At 44.5% G+C, this 19,036-nt stretch overlaps 1 pseudogene; it reads right to left on the reverse strand.

Moving 5' to 3' along the window:
• Window positions 1-1,030: 1,030 nt before the first annotated feature.
• LOC147991004 (uncharacterized) lies at window positions 1,031-8,208 on the reverse strand (annotated as a pseudogene).
• Window positions 8,209-19,036: the final 10,828 nt, after the last annotated feature.

Raw genomic sequence — 19,036 nt, forward strand, 5'->3', positions numbered from 1 at the left:
CTTGCCGAACAGGGCCTTAGAGTGCGTCAAACACTCTTCGTAACTGGCAGTCATAAAGGCGGTGCTTGGGTTGTGGGGAATTTGCCCCTCGTAACAGACATATGTTCTCTAGGCCCTCTCGTATGACACAATCCAGAAAGCATGGCCATGCGTGACTCGGAAAGGAGGTGCGTCGCCCCGAAGCGGTATGCGAGCAAGTGAGCAGGGAACAGCTCCACCTTTGGCATTGCCGCTCCATGTCCCGAGACGCCGCCACTGTAGCCTATCAGCTCACCGGCGTCGCTCCGCCTTGCACGTGTGTATTCCGCAGAGGCGTTGCGTGTCCAGTGATCATCTCACCGTCGAGTCACCGGAGCGGGGACGCGGGAGGAGCCAGAACCGGGATCGCTTCATTGCCCCGAGGCCCGAGCTAGGCGTGCCACTGACAAAACACCGCCGCACGACTAGTGGTAAGAATCGTTGCTAACCTCCTGAGCTATTACAAAGGTAGGAAAGTTGATGACTGAATTGTACAGAAACATTCAGATTCTTCTGTTCCATTTTGGTCTGAACAAAGTCTGTCTACTACTAACACCCTCACTTCCTCAGCTACAGCTGAACAAGACTGTACATGCAAGGAGTGACTACAGAGATTCAGAACAAACATGACGAACAGGCTGAAGGCGAAAGCTTCTGTAATTCCAGCTTTCCACTGAACATCTACTGCAATTACTGGCACAAACTGTGCCAATTTGTAACAATAGCGTGTATTTACCGTACCCAGGCCAGCATATAACTTGCAGTCGATACGCAAAATACATGGATGGCATGCATAAGTTATATAGTCGTCGTTACGGTTGGAGAAAGTAAAATACTACTCCCTCCGTCCCAAAATTCTTGTTTTAAATTTGTCTAGATACGGATATATCTAATACTAAAACGTGACTTGATATATTCGTATTTAGACAAATATAAGATAAGAATTTTGGAACGGAGGGAGTACTATCAGAAATACTACCAAAGTCCGACACATCACCCTGCTTGAAACCTTCTAGCTTTTGAAATTATTATTATTATACACCAAATCGTCCATGTCCGTAGGAACAACGGACCAAGCAACAGTCACGGTCACCTGAGCTTGACCAAAAATACATTGTTGCTGGCTCATGTGACAGGAGTAAATTGCAAATAACCATCACAATTGGGGACGCAATTTCAAAAAACCGCCACCTTTTGTTTTTTTTCAAAAGACCACCATGTTTGTGCTGATTGTTTTCAAATAACGCTGATTGTGCGTTTTGCCGCGTCTGAGTGCAAACCTGACCGGTTGGGCCCGCTGCCAGGTGCCACGTGGACAGGGGGCGACGGAAGCCGTCACGTGCCGTTAGACGGCGTCGCACAAGACCTGGTGCAGCCGAACCCCATTGTCCATTCCCCTCGCTCTCGATCCAGTCTCTGCCTCCCACCTCTTCGGCCGCTCATTTCTCGCCGCCGGCCGCCGGCCGCCACCCACCGCAGCCATGGTCGACTGGAAGGACGGCGAAACCAGCAGCGAGAACTCTGTGTCCCCCCCTCTTCAACGCGCACAACGACGAAACCTATGTGAGTATGATTTGCCCGTGTATTAGGGTTAGGGTTTCCATCGATTTGAGCTTTGCTTTTCATTGATTTGAGCTCTAGATATATGAGTTATATTGCACTATTGTAGATCCCGCATACCATTGTTGACCCCGAGTGGTGTGGCGTTGTTTCCGGAGGACCGGTGTGCTGCCACAACGTTGCTGTGCACAGGGCTATTGTTTTTCAAGGAATCAACACTAGCCGTAGGTTTTACGGATGCGGTAATGAGGTTAGTGGCAGGTTAACTGAATATAGGTTTGTTTGTTAGATGACAGCAGTTTACTTAGTTATATGAAAATGGTGTATTATTTGGTGTTTTGATGAATTAATCTGGCAGGTTAAATCAATGGTTAACTGAATATAGGTGTTTGATGAGATTAATCTGGCAGGTTAAATCAATGATGAATTAATTTGGTGTTTTGATGAATTAATCTGGCAGGTTAAATCAATGATGAATTAATTTGGTGTTTTGTTGTGCTGTCTACTGAGTACATGTGTTAGTCAGCTGATTTTGCTGTCCCGCTCTTAAATTTGTTATTTATTCAACCATTTTAATTAGAAGGAATTTGTCTGGTTTTAGTTAATGGTTATTAATTATTGTTATCACAGGAGGGAGACAATAATGTGATGAAGGAGAATTACCAGAAGATTATGTAGGATGGTGATGTAGAAAGTGTTGTAGTTGAAGCCCAGGAAGAAAGGGCTAGGCTAGAGAAAGAGAATATGGAACTGAAGACAGCACTTCAAGTGATCAAGCAGAGCAATGATGAGTTGGTTAGCAATTGGAAGGAGGCTATAGCAGAGCAAGGTATGGAACAGTTGAAGAAAGAGAAGAAAAGACTTGAGCATATCATAGCTGATTTGCTTAAGGCCGGGGAGGAGAACAAGATGAAGATAAGGAAAATCAGTGAAATTTGCAATGAGTAAAGTATGATGTTTGTTGGTATTATGTGTTGTGCCTTGCTGGTTGTTATTTGTTGAACTATGTATGGTGTGGTGTGAAGACTATTGGGGTCCAATATGAACCTTAGTATTATGATGTTGAACTATGTATGGTGTTTGGAGCTATGATGTTAGTTGAATTTGCTCATATGGAATTGTGTTATTGATATACATTCTGGTCCAAATTGAATATATTCTGGTCCAAATATTTATGCTTCATGCCTTTCGTCGACGGTTGTCAAGATGGTAGGGTTATGCTGACTAAAGTGGTGAATGCCTTTTGTGGACGGTTGGGTTATGTAAACTAAAGTGGTGGATGCCTTTGGTCGACGGTTGTCGAGAGGATAGGGTTATCCAAAATGGAGTGGATAACCCTATCCTCTCGACAACCGTTGACCAAAGGCATCCACCACTTTGGTTTAGATAACCCTAGCCTCTCGACAACCATCGACGAAAGGCATCCAACACTATGGTTAGCATACCTCTAGCCTCTCGACAACCGTCGACCAAAGGCATCCACCACTATGGTTAGCACACCCCTAGCCTCTCGACAACCGTCGACCAAAGGCATCCACCACTATGGTTAGCATACCCCTAGCCTCTCGAAAACCGTCGACGAAAGGCATCCACCACTTTGGTTTAGCATACCCCTAGCCTCTCGACAACCGTCGACCAAAGGCATGAAGCATATCATATATTGAAGAACCATTTTCAACATAATGTTAGGCCATATATTTGAACAACATGGTTCACATAGGTTGCATACATTACACCAAGTTCTAACTTGCCAGCAGCACAACATAACAAGTTTGGCAACATGACACCAAATTCAGAAAATAAAAGTTTGGCAGCAGCATTCTCCAAGTTCTAACTTGGCAGCAGCACAAGAAGCACATGGTTTTTCTCCAAAAGACAAGTTGCCAGCAGCACAAAAGCACATAGTTTTTCTCCAAAAGACAAGTTGCCAGCAGCACAACAAGCACAACAACTAGAATATGCTCTAATTTCCACTAGCATAGAAGTAATCCCTAAGTCTGTTAGGCCTCTTCCTCACCCTTCCATAAGCAGATTGAGCAGCAGTGGCAGTCCTTGGAGGAGCAAATGAAGACCTAGCTCTTGATGAAGAAGCTCTTGCAGCAGCAGAAGTAGGCCTGGGAGCAGTTGATGCAGTGGCTGTTGTTGCTGATGAAGAGGCTCTTGTAGCAGCTGCAGTAGGCCTTGGAGCAGATGATGCAGAAGCTGTTGTTGTAGGTCTTGGAGCAGATGATGCAGCCCTAGAACTTGCAGCAGCTGTTGGAGCAGGCTTTTCAGCCGCAACTCTTCCACCAGATGTTGCTCTTGGAGCTCTTGCATCTGTAGGGGCAGATCTTCTCTCCTGATACAAAATTAAACATACCAAATATGTGCTTTAGTTGTTCAGTGAGATATACAAGATAAATATTGTGTAATTTCCAAATTGTCCTGATTCACCACCAAGAACAATCTTGAGCTGAGTTAAAAACCAGCACCAAGTAGGGGTGTCCTCCTTCTCAACTACTCCAAAGGCCAAAGGAAATATATTATTGTTTCCATCTCTGCCAGTAGCTGCCAAGATCTGTTGACCTATGTTTAACTTCACAAAACAACCATCTAGACCTAAAAAAATAAAACTTAGAAACATAGCAATAGTGTATAGGTAAAAGACAAATAAGAGCTGAAACATACCAATGAAAGGTCTACATCCATTAAGAAAACCCTCCCTTTGAGCTGCTAGACAAATGAAAAGTCTATGAAATCTTGGATTCTTGCTTGGATGATCTTTCACCACCCTAGTTGTCACAATGCATCTGCTCCCAGGATTTGTGTCCAAAACAGCTTGCAGATAGTCTCTAATTCTAGTGTATTGTGCTTCCTGGTCACCCTGCACAACATTCAAAGCTTGCTGCCTTGCCCTATAAGCCTTCATCTTTCCAACCTCCACACCATACTTCTCCTTTGTCTTGTCTATGACAGTCTCAATACCTGCTCTGGGGTCAGTCCTGAAGCTGTCTTCAACAGCTTTGGCCACATACCTAGCAGGAACCTTGCAATTCTCACCACTTGGAGCACAAGTATGCTCTAGTTGCAGCTTCCTAATGCAGAATGTTTTCTCATTTGCAACAACAGATGCAACCATGTGAAAGGGGCAGCCTTCCTCAAGACAATCAACTATGATCCTATCTTTGTTGTTCCTATGGTAATGGAAGTTCCTCCTTTGTGTCACATGCAAGTTAACTAGTGCTCTTCTGAATTGGTAAACATCAACAAAACACATGTGCCAACATATTTGTTGCTCTGGCACAAGTCTATTCTCATCATACCATATCCTGGCCTTCCTCTTTTTTGCCCTGGACTTTCTTCCAGATGTGGGACAATACACCACTACTTCTTCATCTGAATCAACATAAAGTTCATCCATATCTTCATCATATACAAGAATGTAGTCTACCTCAAGTTCAGCTTGCGAACTGCAATGTGATCTATCTGTTGGACCTCTTCTAACAGGCAATTTCTGCACAGGTGGTGCTTGAACAATCCCCTCTCCATCCTCCTCCTCCTCATTCTCACAGAATAAGTCTTCTGGCTCACAATCACCTTCAAAAATCCTCTTCCTCTTCAAGTCTTTTATTTTTTGGTTTAAGTCTGCATCATCTTCATCTTCCTCTTCCTCTAGCTCATCTTCCTGTTGTTCCTTTCCTTCCTCCTCTTCCTCTTGCACCTCTTCCTCCTTGTCCTCTTCCATGTAATCTTCTTCATGCAGTACTGGTATGTCAGCAAACTCATTAAGAAAGTCATCTAATACTTTGATACCTGCTGTGTCCTTCCCATTTCTAACATTGCAACTCTCCTGTGTGAAAATATATTCACCATAAGAATCTTCTGGCTGTGGTTCACTGGTCTGAGTTTGATATATCACACCTGCATCATCTACACTATAGACCTTAGGAGAACCAATCTCAGAAATTGGAATCTGCTGCTCACATCCATCTCCAATGTTCATTTCCATCTTAGACTCTCTTCCTTTCATCACTGTGATATTGACACACCTCTTGTCCTCATACAATATTAGCATTTCTTCAACATCTTCATCAGATTTGATTTGCTTCATGCCTGCCATTCCCACACCATGTTGCTTCACATAATACATTGAGTCCTTCTGATCATACCCCTCAATCCCAATAATAGCTAACATATTGATGTATGTGATATCAGATTCGCATATGGTCCTTTCCAGATTGTCACAACCTTGAAAATGGAACCTGAGATCCCAAGGTTCATCTTCATCCAAACTGCAAGAGTAAGTAAACATCATATTCAGTTAAATTTTTTTCATTTCACAGCACATTCAGTAAACTTAGAGAATTCAGTTAACAATTAAAACCCATGTGCCAACTACAATTCAGTTAACAATTCAACAGGAACTTTCAAATTGAACCCCAGTTGTACAATTAAAACCCCTAACTCATGAATTGAAATACAACAAACCCTAATTCCTTCATTGAGCTACAATTCAGTTAACAATTCTACAACTACAAACCCTAATTCCTTAATTTAGCTACAAACCCTAAATGCACTGTCCTAATTCCTACATTTAGCTCCAAACAAAGGAAATCTGATAACTACAGTACCTCCATTACAACAATTGTTGAACTACACTAGCAGAATCGCAATGCAAATAACCGGAAAGGAAAAAAAACACTCACTCCACGCCGCCAAGGCCGGATGTGTAATGATGGCTATGCCCTGGATTGGCCTTCCACACCTGGGCCAGATTGGCTGCCGCCCTGGACTCAAGGTCGTCGGAGCTCGCTTTGAAGCTGCTGACCTCCTCGCCGCGCTCATCGACGCCGGCAATGGCGGATCGAACAGGGCCAGCAGTAGCAGGGAGCACTGTCAGCGAGCTACGAAGGGCGGAGAGGCCCGTGGAATCGAGGATGGAGAGGTGGGGGTCGTCCCTGTCGTCACCGCCACCGCCGCCGCCGGTCGCCATGGGGGGAGGGGGAATCGGGGGAGGAGAGGAGGGAACTGGCTGCTATGGATCGGGTCGTTAGGTCTTGTGCGACGCCGTCTAACGGCGCGTGACGGCTGCCATCACCCCTGTCCATGTGGCACCTGACAGCGGGCCCAACCGGTCAGGTTTGCACTGAGACGCGGCAAAACGCACGATCAGTGTTATTTGAAAACAATCAGCACAAACGTGGTGGTTTTTTGAAAAAAAACAACAAAAGGTGGCGGTTTTTTGAAATCGCGTCCCCAATTGTGGTGGTTATTTGCAATTTACTCCATGTGGCAGTTTTGGGCCTTGAAATGGACGCGGCCTTCTGCACCGACGGCGCCAGATTTCTTGTAGGCTTGTATCACAAACGTCCAGCCCTCCTCCACGTTCTACACAGACAACTTGCCTCGTCAGAGGTACATACCCACAATTACCTTGCGGCATTTCTCTACCTTTCGACTCAACCAGCACAATATTCTGGTTTCCACCACTCTCAGTACCAGTGGTCGTCGTCCTTGGTAGTGGGGTGCAAGCAACCCGGCCGCCATATGTAAAATTCAAAGGCCATAAATCTTTCTTCTTGAGAATCTGGACAACCAAGATAGTGGCCTGGACCGCCGGCTCAACTGTCTGCAAGCACACCTCTAGCACACACAAGGCGTTGTCAAAGCGCAGGGCCGGACAGCTTCCTCCGGCGTAACCGTGCACACAAGTGATCAGCGGTTTGTCTTCAGAGCCTGCTGCACCTCTCGCTCTCAGACGGATCTCAAAGTATACCTTGTCCGCGGACAGGATCGCATGGGACGGACCAGTGAAGTGCAGAAAAGGATCCTGCAAGCAATCATCGTTAATTAACGTGCAATCAATCAATAAAGATCTAAAAGAGAAAATCAATCTTGTGCAAGATGGTGCTACATACACCTTGTGCCAGTTCTTGGGCCATGGTCCTATCGCAAGAGAAGAGAATGTTTCGTCTGGAATCTAGGGCGTCTCAGACAGCAACCATGCTGTACACAGACAATGGCAACTCAAAACCACCAGCATTGTCGTCTGCGAGCTTGAGTTTCATGGAGAAGATCTGCAAGGTTTCCGCGAAGTTGTACGGGACCATTCCGGGTGTGTAGTGTGTAAACTGCATTGAACTCAGCACGGCTGCATGCACGCACCCAAGCAAGGAAATTAACACGTAAGCAACAGCAAGTTTCAAGGAAATATATATAGATAATAAAACCACCAAGTAAGAGGGCTCACGTACTTTTGTGTTCGAAGTGATCACAGTCTTTGCAACACTTATTTTCCCAGTGTTTACGGAACTGATCGTAAGCCTTCTCCTCCTCGTCTGCCGTCTCCTTGGCCAATGCTGCCTTGGCCTCCTCGTCTGTCGTCTCCTTGGCCAACGCGGATTTGGCTCTGTCGACATGATCATCTTGGATGGTCACTGAATCGGGATTTGCTGCAGGTTCGGTCGTCCTGTTGGAATCCTCCTCTAGATCCAACATGTCCAATTTGTCTTTGAGCAGCTGCTCCACGGACGATTTGCTGCCGCACACCGTCGCAGATCCTGTCACGGGGACTTCAGCCTTCCGAGATTGTTCAGCCTTGGTTGGCAAATTGTGTGGCCAGTGGAGCAAGGCCTGCTTTGTCCTGGCCATGCTCTCTCATGCCGCCTTTAGCACCGCCCTCCTCTCGTTTTCCTCGGCTTCATCCTGTACGAAACAAGTGCGAAAACGATCCAATTTGAACTGGAGCAGCTGCTGCAAGATCTCCTCATCATCGGTAGGATTGGGACCGATCATCTCTTGGTCCATGGCCGATTTGCTGCTGCCCACAGTCACAGATTGTTAAGGTTTCCCGGTTGGTCTGGTAGGGGTGGATTCAGCACCGCTCTGTTTTCTTTCTCGTGGCGATGGGGAAGGAAGGAAAACCTAGGAAGGTCGACTAGGGTTGGCTGCCCCTCTGGCCTGTGGCATTGTATTGTACTTTTTTTTGAGAAGGGGTATCGTATTGTATTCCAACCGAGCCCCAGGGACAATGGGTGGACTTTTTTTTTCTGGGAAAAAGGGACAATGGGTCGGACTAATGCAAGGGGTCAGATGGGGATTGTCGGCCTGGCCCGCTTACTCAACACTCAACAAGCAAAAAACAGAAAAAAGGTACTCATCATTTTTCTCTTTTTTTAAGCCATCATGGTGGATTTTATTCACTGGTCAACAATGATACATAAGAAAATCAGATAATCAGGGGGTTCCTCGTGCCAAACACACGACGAAGGACCATCTGAATGACTAGCTAAAACATAAGGGCATGTACAATGGTTGATAAGATAGTCTTATCTTAAGTTTTACATGTAAATAAGAGATGACAAAAAAACATGTCTACAATGGGTCATCTCTTAGCCTTATCTTCAATAATTAGTTGTTCCTAAAAACATGGTGAGACAAATTGTGCTAAGAGATCATCTCTTGTCTTCTCTTAAATAAGATAAGACAAGCCTTCTCTTATGGTTTCTCTCTCCTCCACCTCATCATTTATCGTACGTGGCACTCTTAAGATAAAACCATTGTACATGCCATATTGGCTTCCCTAGGACAATGCATAAAAACCACTTCGGTAAAATTACGACAAAGATGTGTGCACTCTCCGTAGATAGAAGCCGCCGGATCAAGAAAATTTCCTCCATTTAACATCACGTCGATTATTCTTAATGTTGCTACTTGGTCCTTAAAAAAGGAGCATAAAGGTGCTTGTTTTCTTGAATTGTGAGAAATACATTATTTTGTTTCGTCCTTCATAATAGTAGGTATGTTGAGGAGATCTTGTTTTTGGAGTACATATTTGTCACCAACTGATGTGATCGATGACATACATATTAGAGGGATACTCTACACTTTAGGCTTGAAAGATCATAAGGACATCTACAATCGAAATACCCAAAAATACGGCCCTCCAAACGTCCATGGGCGTGTCCGGGCACACCCGCTGACACGCCCACGCCTGCTAAGAGTGCCCGAGCAGACGCCTTTTCCCCTTGTCAATAACCACAACCCCAAATTCGCCTACTTCTATTTCATACAAACACATGCAAATAACGTTGATCATAGCATATACAATCAAACATAGCAATTCCCTCGTCCGACGTCCTCATAGTTCATAAAAAGGGTCAATCATAGCTAATTAAACATAAAAAACATAATTTAGAGCATACATGGGCGGTTGGAGTTCACCACTCGTCGGTCGCTTCCCCTATGGATCTCGGCGGCTCTCCGCATAGTAAGCATCCGCGGCGGGCGGCTGGTCGTTGCCGTCCGTCGTAGAGCCATTGCCGTTGGAGCCAGAGGACGACGTGAGGAACCCCACGAAGCGACGGGCGGCGGGGCTCTGCTTCACCGAGAGCCGCACGACTCTGTCCGCTGCCTCCTCCTTAGACTGCACCACCTTGGGCGACTCCTCGAGCGCGCGATGGAGAGCCACCGCGGTCTTGCGTTCCCGGTGGCGTGCGTCTGTCTCTGCCGAGGTATAGGAGCGGTGGATTGCTAGGCGGAGTGTTGCGTCGTCGTCTTCGGTGGGTGGCAACGTCTCTAGCACGGATGTGGATGACCGGCAGCCATGCGGTAGGCGCGGCCCACCATCCCCGGCTGTAGCTCAGGCGCCGGCGGGCTGGGTGGTGCGGGCACTAGCATCCAACGGCTACTCGCAGGTGCCCAAGCTGGGCGCTGGTGCTCGTGCTCGCGCGGCCGCCTTGCCGTTGATGACAAGAGCAGGCAGGGTGGCTTCCTCCTGTCGCGGAGAAAGAGCTCACGACCATCGAGGAGGATCTCCCGCCGCGGTCCGTCCTTGAGCGGCGGGGCGCAATGCGGAGCGTGCCTCATCCGGGTTGGATGCGCTTGACGAGTCCTCGGCGGCAAGCCCCACCTAGTCGATGCTGTCGTAGCCGGAGCCAAAGCGTCCATGGCAGAGGGAAGGGGAATCGCAAATTGAATGGGACGGGAGCGGAGAGAGCGAGAGGATTGGGGTTTGGGACTGGTGTTTCGGTCGGATTTACTTTTTGTGGGGCAGGGTGGTGAGGCCGGAGGGACGTGGCAACGAAGTTCGAGCTATTCGGGTCTTCACATATCCGCTTCATATTTAGGCCGGATATGAGGATGACGATTAGTTCGGATATTTGGCCTGGCTATGAAAAGCCTGATTGGATGATAAAATTTTGTCCGTGCATTGATTAGGCAGCATGCCTGAGTGTTTAGGGTGGGTTTAGAGACTTCAATTATAGATGCTTCAATATCCAACAACTACAACGTTTGAACTTTAAAAAACGCCACTCTAATTCTCATGTATCGTCCAAATATGCACTAAAGCCAGTTGAGCTCATATACCGTCAAATACACGCCCATATTTCACTCCTGTAAAACCAACACATCAATCAACAAAAGCCATTATAGGCATTCATCTACTAATTTCTTTTTCTGAAATTTTTTCGATCTATTCATTTTCAGTAATGATAGTACAACAAACACTAGAAATAATAAAAAGTACACCCAAATTTGTAGACTACCTAGCAGCGAATACAAGCATTGAAGTAAGCCGAAGACACAGCGTTGTCATCGCCCCTCCCTCATCAGAGTCGGGCAAACTTTGTTGTAGTAGACAGCCGAAAAGTCGTCATGCTAAGACCCCATAGAACCAATGTATCAAAACATCAATTGCCACCGATGAAGAGTGTATATCAAAAGGATCCAACCTGAAGACACACAAACATAGTCATATGATGAACAAATCCGAGCAAATCCACCAAAGACAGATTCGCCGAAGACACACCTCCACATGCCCACCAATGATGCTAGACGCATCACCGGTATGACGGCTAGGTGAGGAGACCTTTATTCCATCTTCAGGGAGCCGTCGCTGTCTCGCCTTTCCGAGCAGGACACAAACCCTAACAAATCTCCAAAAAGATCTAAAAGCGGAGCCCTCCCACCGCAAGGGTTGGGATCCACTCTGCCTAGATGGTCCTAACACTACTAGGGAAAACCTTATACACAGCATCTTAGCAGTAGCGCCAGACAAAGTGAGGCGCTACTGCTACTTAGAAGTAGCGCGTGTAAGTAAACGACGCTACTGCTATCACTTTAGCAGTAGCGCGTATTAGCAAAATGCACTGCTGCTAAACTTGAACTGGGCGCACATGGCTAGCTCCAATTAGCAGCAGCGCGTATCCGTACCCAGCGCTACTGCTATGCTCCGTAGCAGTAGCGTTTTTCTCGAACCCGCGTTACTACTAACCCTACCTTATCGTCCCCACGCGGCCAACCCTCTCACTCTCCCCTGCACGCCCCGTCGTCCGTCGCCGCGCTCCTCCTCCTCCACCGAGGTACTACCTTCATCCCTCCTCCTCCCTCCTCCCCTCCCTCCTCCTCCGACCGCCCCTCCTTTCTCCTCCCTCCTCCTCCCTCCTCCGATCCCACCGCTCTCCCCCTCCTCCTCTCTCCTCCTCTCTCCTCCCTCCTCCTCCCTCCTCCCTACATCTCTATTTTTTTCTATTTTTACTACTTTATAATGTAGTTTTTTTTACTGTTTTTAGTAAGTGTTTAATACAATTAGTAAGAAAATTAATAGAACTAGCTGAACTAGTTTATTTTTATTTATAGTAAATGCTTAGTTGAACTAGTTGAATTAATAGAACTAGTCTAATTAAAATTTTACTATAGAATTAGTTTATTTTTAGTAAAAAATTTAATAGAACTTGTCGTGGACTTAACACGGTAGATGCCGTAGCGAAAGGACTTAGGTGTGGAGCCAATGCAGCTAGGTTAGCTTGAAGGGGTTAAAACGGGACAAAGGACACAGGGAGTTTACCCAGGTTCGGCCCTCTCAACGAGGTAAAAGCCTACTCCTGCTTTAGGTTGTATTGCTTGGGTTTCGATTACCAGGGAGTGAATACACTTGACCTAGTTCTCGATGGGTTGTTTCTTGAGTTAAACCACCACCGGGTCACCCCTTTATATACAGGTAGATGCCCGGCGGCTTACAGAGTCCCAGCCGGCTCATACACAATGTGTGCGGCTCAGTAACTAGCTAAGCTTGCCTTACAATACAAGTTAAACATATGGCGGCTCACGCCCGTGGGCCTCTAGTCGTCCCCGGGTCTTGGGCCTTCAATAATCTTGCTTCATGATCTGCCATCTTCATCTTTAAACCGCCAGAGGTATGACCCGACCCTTCCTTGGCGGGTCATACCCAATAGTTATATCCCCAACGTTAGGCCCCAGGTTGATTTGAACTTGTTCACATCAGTCTTCAGTGCTTGACTTAGCAAAATCTCGCATCGTCAATTTCTATGAACTTGCTATAACCCACCATGACGCCACTCACAGAATTGCGTTAACCCACCATGATGTCATCTCACATTAACTTCACATGAAGCCCAGAACATCTCAATATATCTTCATCTTTAATGGACTTCCCAAAAATTGAGGCGTTTGTGCAGCCACATAATCATTTTTTAGCCTCCTCGATTCCTGCGCATGCCTCTTATCCATCTCCTTATAAATAGGGACAGGGGGTCCTTCTTTTCATTTTTCCACGCCGCCTCCTAGTCTTCGTCTTCCTCCTCGCGACGCCCTAGCAAGCCCGAGCTCTGCCGCCGCCGTCTTCGTCCAGCGTCCTCAACTCCGGCTGCTGCATCGACCTGATCGGACCAGAGTATTGCGGCGCACCTCCGTTGTTCAGCAACCTCAGTAAGTACTCCTCCTTCTACATAAAAGATATGCATTAGGGTTTGCCCCAGTTCGTCGGAGTTCCTCTCTGTTGTTCTCTGTTCTTCTCTAGACCGTGTGGTTGAATCTGAACATGATACTGGAGACGCACGGTAGTAGTTTTAGCATCCTTTTTCCAATCACAGTAGACACTTTCTCTGTATAAGATCCATCCGAACACATGAGTTCTTCCACTGCCTTCACTTTAGGTCTATAATTTATTTTATTTTCTGAACTGTTGTAGATCCAAAATCACAGCACCCATCCGTAGGACTTGTTTGTCCATCACTTAGTAAAAATTTACTTTCCAATCTGTTGTACTGCAATCATGTGGGTGGCTTATATGACAAACCATAACCCGCCATATAGCATTAGTCCCCTTGTTAAGCCGCCAGTATACACTCATTATCCAAATAAGCCGGCACTGTTTTTCCGGTTTAACCATGTAATCTTCGTAGCAATTATTCTTCCCCCTTGCGAACTAGCCTCGTATGACATGCTTTACTTTTGATCACTGGCCGACTTAATACTCATAATCCTAAAACCAACAATATTTTCTTTTAGGCCTTCATCAAAAAAATGACCAAGACTGTCACCTCATGCAACTGGGTTGCTGATGACCCACAAGTATAGGGGATCAATTGTAGCTCTTTTCGATAAGTAAGAGTGTCGAACCCAACAAGGAGCAGAAGGAAATGACAAGTGGTTTTCAGCAAGGTAATGTCTGCAAATGCTGAAATCATAAGTAGCAAAGTAGTTTGATAGCAAGATAATTTGTAACGAGAAAGTAACGATAGTAGTAGCAAAAGTGCAGCAAGGTAGCCCAATCCTTTTGAGGCAAAGGACATGCCAAAACGATCTCTTATGATAAGCAAAGTGTTCTTGAGGGTACACGGGAATTTAATCTTGTCACTTTCATCATGTTGGTTCGATTTGTGTTCGCTACTTTGATAATTTGATATGTGGGTGGACCGGTGCTTAGGTGTTGTTCTTACTTGAACAAACCTCCTACTTATGATTAACCCACCCGCAAGCATCCACAACTACGAGAAAAGTATTAAGAATAAATTCTAACCATAGCATTAAACTTTTGGATCCAATCGGTCCCTTACGGAATAGCTCATAAACTGGGTTTAAGTTTCTGTCACTCTCGCAACCCATCATCTAATTGCTACTCCACAATGCATTCCCTTAAGCCCAAATATGGTGAAGTGTCATGTAGTTGACATTCACATGACACCACTAAGGGAATCACAACATACATACTATCAAAATATCAAACACATATCAAGTTCACATGATTACTTGCAACATGATTTCTCCCGTGACCTCAAGAACAAAAGTAACTACTCACAAACAATAATCATGCTCAAGATCAGAGGGGTATTAAATAGCATATTGGATCTGAACATATAATCTTCCACCAAATAAACCATATAGTAATCACCTACAAGATGTAATCAACACTACTAGTCACCCACAAGCACCAATCAATAGTTCCGGTAACAAGATTGAACACAAGAGATGAACTAGGGTTTGATATGAGATGGTGCTGTTGAAGATGTTGATGGAGATTGCCCTCCCCAAGATGGGAGAGTTGTTGGTGATGATGATGACGATGATTTCCCCCTCAGGGAGGGAAGTTCCCCCAGCGGAATCGCTTCGCCGGAGGGCAAAAGTGCTCCTGCCCAAGTTCCGCCTCGAGGTGGCGGCGCTCCATCCCGAAAGTCCTCTCCTTATTTTTTCTAGGTCAAAATGACTTATATACCAGAAGATGGGCACCAGAGGCGGGCCTGGGTGAGCACAACCCACCAGGGCGCGCGTGGGCTCCCCAGCGCGCCCAGGTGGGTTGTGCCCACCTGGTGGGCCCCCTCTGGTAGTTATTTGCTTCAACAATTCTTAAATATTTCATAAAAATTCTCCGTGAAGTCTCAGCTCATTTGGAGTTGTGTAGAATAGGTAGCCCGACGTAGCTTTTTCTGGTCGAGATTTCCAGCTGCCGGAATTCTCCCTCTTGGTGTATACATTGCATATTATGAGAGAAAAGGCATTAGAATTACTCCAAAAGCTTTATTATTGATAAAAACATCATAAATAACAGCAAGAAAACATGATGCAAAATGGACGTATCAACTCCCCCAAGCTTAGACCTCGCTTGTCCTCAAGCGAAAACCGAAATCGAAAAACATGTCCACATGCTTTGAGAGAGAGGTGTCGATAAAAACAAAATATGGACATAGAAGCATCATGTTGATTATCATAACAACAATAAAATTAAACATATGACTCTTATCATAGAACTTTTATCATAGACTTCTCATGAATAAGTAACAGTTCATCACACAATCGAAGTATAAAGCAAAAACTCTATTAAAAACCAACAAACTATGTTCTCAGTCAACTATGCAACTAGAATTCATCATCTTTTCAGGAAGGGTCACGTATCGGAGCCTTTGGGAAAATCCAAATACTGAACCATCATATAGTCTTCTATGATTGCTAACACTCACCGCGTACACATGAGCAAAACGTTTCAACTGGACACATAGAAAGATAGGGGCTTATGGTTTCGCCTCCCAACATATTCACCTCAAGGGTGATGTCAACAATAATAACTCATGCTATCTATATTCAACTGGACATATGTGCCTAGATCTTTCCTCACCACATGATGCTTGCCAAAGGAGCAAAATAAAAAGAAATAGAAGGAAAACTTTGACTCTTTGCATAAAAGTAAATACATAATAGTAAAAGATAGGCCCTTCACAGAGGGAAGCAGAGGTTGCCATGTGCTTATTTCTTTGTATGCTCAACCCCTTAGTGCAAAAGAACGTCACGTTACATTGCCCCTTGTGATAGCGACCTTTATTATGCAGTCTGTCGCTTTTATTCTTCACCATCACAAGTTCGTGCAACGCTCAATTTTCTCTTACACTAAATGATCTCATACTTTTATAAACATTTTTATTGCCTTTTTGCACCGATGACAACTTACTTGAGGGATCTTGCTCAATCCCTAGGTAGGTATGGTGGACACTTGAAAATAAGATTTGGGTTTAAGGGTTTTTGGATGCACAAGTAGTATCTCTACTTAGTGCGGAATTTTTGGCTATCAAAGATAGGGGGCAAACACCACATGTTGAAGGATCTATGACAATATGACTTCTATGTGAATATAAACAAACATAAATCATTAAGTTGTCTTCCTTGTCCAACGTCAACAATTTTGGCATATAATATTTTGATGAGGGCTCACAATCACAAAAGATTTCTAGGATAGTATATTTATATGTGAATCTTCTCTTCCCTTATTAATTCTTTCATGAGTTGCATCATTGATTAATGCTATGTTTGTCAATCTCTAATAAAATTTTCTACTTATACTTTTCCTTATGTGGTGCCATCACCTACCATAGGATTAGTATATAATATTTTCTTTATTTATTTCTTTTCTTTTATTTGCAATATGAAAGTAAAGAAAGCAAAAACTCAAACTAAACTTTATTATATAACTTGCACACGATTACAAGGATAGACCACTAAGCAAACTCTCAAAGAAGAAAGGATCGAGCTAACTTTTATTCATCTAAAGCAAAAGATCGAACTAAAATAAGTAAAAGCAAAAAGATAGTGGGATGATACGATACCGGGGCACCTCCCCCAAGCTTGGCGGAAGCCAAGGGGACTGCCCATACCCGATACTCAGTTCTCCTTTGGTGATGAAGAAAATGATGGTGATGATGAACCGATCCTATCCTTAAGGATCAAGCGATTCTCCAATCAACGGATGACGCTCCAGAGGTGGGTGATGTGCTCTTGATGCAGAATATTCTCACAAGTGAGATGCTTATTTTGTATGCGAACTATTTCAATGATGCGAAAGGCTTCAATCTCAGTAGGAGTAAGAGGAGTAAGGTAAGGTTTAAGGATATCTTCCTCCTCCTCCTCCTCCTCCTCCTCCTTAGCTGGCAGAGCTTGTTCGAAGACCGGAGGCTGATCCACGGTAACCTCCTTGCTCTCAACCCCTCTGACGGTTTCCACGGGCTCTTCTCTCTTCAGCTCGATCCTCATCAACCAAGCATCCTCTTCCACATTGTTGGAGGAAGAAGAAGACATGATGCCTGGCTCAACAGATCTGACAGAAAATAGCAAGAAAAGAGAACAGAGGATTTCTCCGCGATACGGTGATCAACAGGTTCGGGAAGTATCTATAGTTTTTTTTATCTTGGAGGACAAGCATACGGAAGAAAAATGGAGTCCGGAAGGTGTCCCAGGTGGGCACAACCCACCTGGGCACGCCAGGAAAGCCTGGCACACCCTGGTGTCTTGTGCCCACCAGGGGACGCTTCCTGGAAGTTTCTTTATTTCCAATTTTTTTAAATATTCCAAAACTGATAAAAAATATTTTTGCGGATTTTTCGGAGTCCGTTTACTTACCGTATCGCGTACCTCCTTATTTTCACAATCTTGGAGTGTTTCGGAAGGACTCTTTTATGTGTTCTTCCGCTGTCAAAGTTTGGATAACATTACTTTCAACATTAATAGGCATACCTGAGATATAATGCTTTATTCGTTGCCCATTGACAACCTTCGGGTTAGTACCTTTAGAATTATTTATTTTGATGGCTCCAGACCAGTAAACCTCCTCGATAACATAGGGGCCTTCCCATTTTGAGAGGAGTTTTCCTGCAAAGAATCTGAAATGAGAGTTGTACAAAAGAACATATTCTCCGACTTTAAACTCAGGCTTTTGAATTCTTTTGTCATGCCATCTCTTTACTTTTTCTTTGAATAATTTTGCATTTTCATAAGCTTGGGTTCTCCACTCATCTAATGAGCTAATATCAAATAACCTCTTTTCACCAGCAAGTTTGAAATCATAGTTGAGTTCTTTAACTTCCCAAAATGCTTTATGTTCTAACTCATGAGGCAAATGACAAGCTTTTCCATAAACCATTTTATAAGGAGGCATACCCATAGGATTTTTATATGCTGTTCTATAAGCCCAAAGTGCATCATCTAATTTCTTAGACCAATTGTTCCTGGACCTATTGACAGTCTTTTGCAAAGTTAATTTTATTTCTCTATTGCTAAGTTCAACTTGACCACTAGACTGAGGATGATAAGGTGATGCAGTTCTATGGTTAACATCATACTTGGCAAGCATTTTACGGAAAGCACCATGAATAAAGTGTGAACCACCATCAGTCATTAGATATCCAGGGACTCCAAACTTTGGGAAAATAACTTCCTTAAGCATTTTAATAGAGGTGTTGTGATCAGCACTACTGGTTGGAATAGCTTCTACCCATTTAGTAACATAATCAACAACAACTAAAATATGTGTATACCCATTAGAGGAAGGAAAAGGTCCCATGTAGTCAAATCCCCAAACATCAAATGGTTCAACAGCAAGTGAATAATTCATAGGCATTTCTTGACGCTTACCGATATTACCTATTCTTTGACATTCATCACAAGATAAGACGAACTTACGGGCATCCTTGAAGAGAGTAGGAAAATAAAATCCAGACTGCAATACATTATGAGTAGTTCTATCTCCAGCATGATGTCCTCCATAAGCTTCGGAGTGACATTTCCGTAGGATTTGTCCCTGTTCATGCTCAGGTACACAACGTTTAATAATACCATCTACTCCTTCTTTATAAAGATGTGGGCCATCCCAAAAGTAATGTCTTAAATCATACAAGAATTTTTTCTTTTGTTGGTA

The sequence above is a fragment of the Triticum urartu genome, chromosome 1A (genome assembly GCF_056163025.1).
Source record: "Triticum urartu cultivar PI428250 chromosome 1A, HENAU_Tu73, whole genome shotgun sequence".
Lineage (NCBI taxonomy): Eukaryota > Viridiplantae > Streptophyta > Magnoliopsida > Poales > Poaceae > Triticum > Triticum urartu.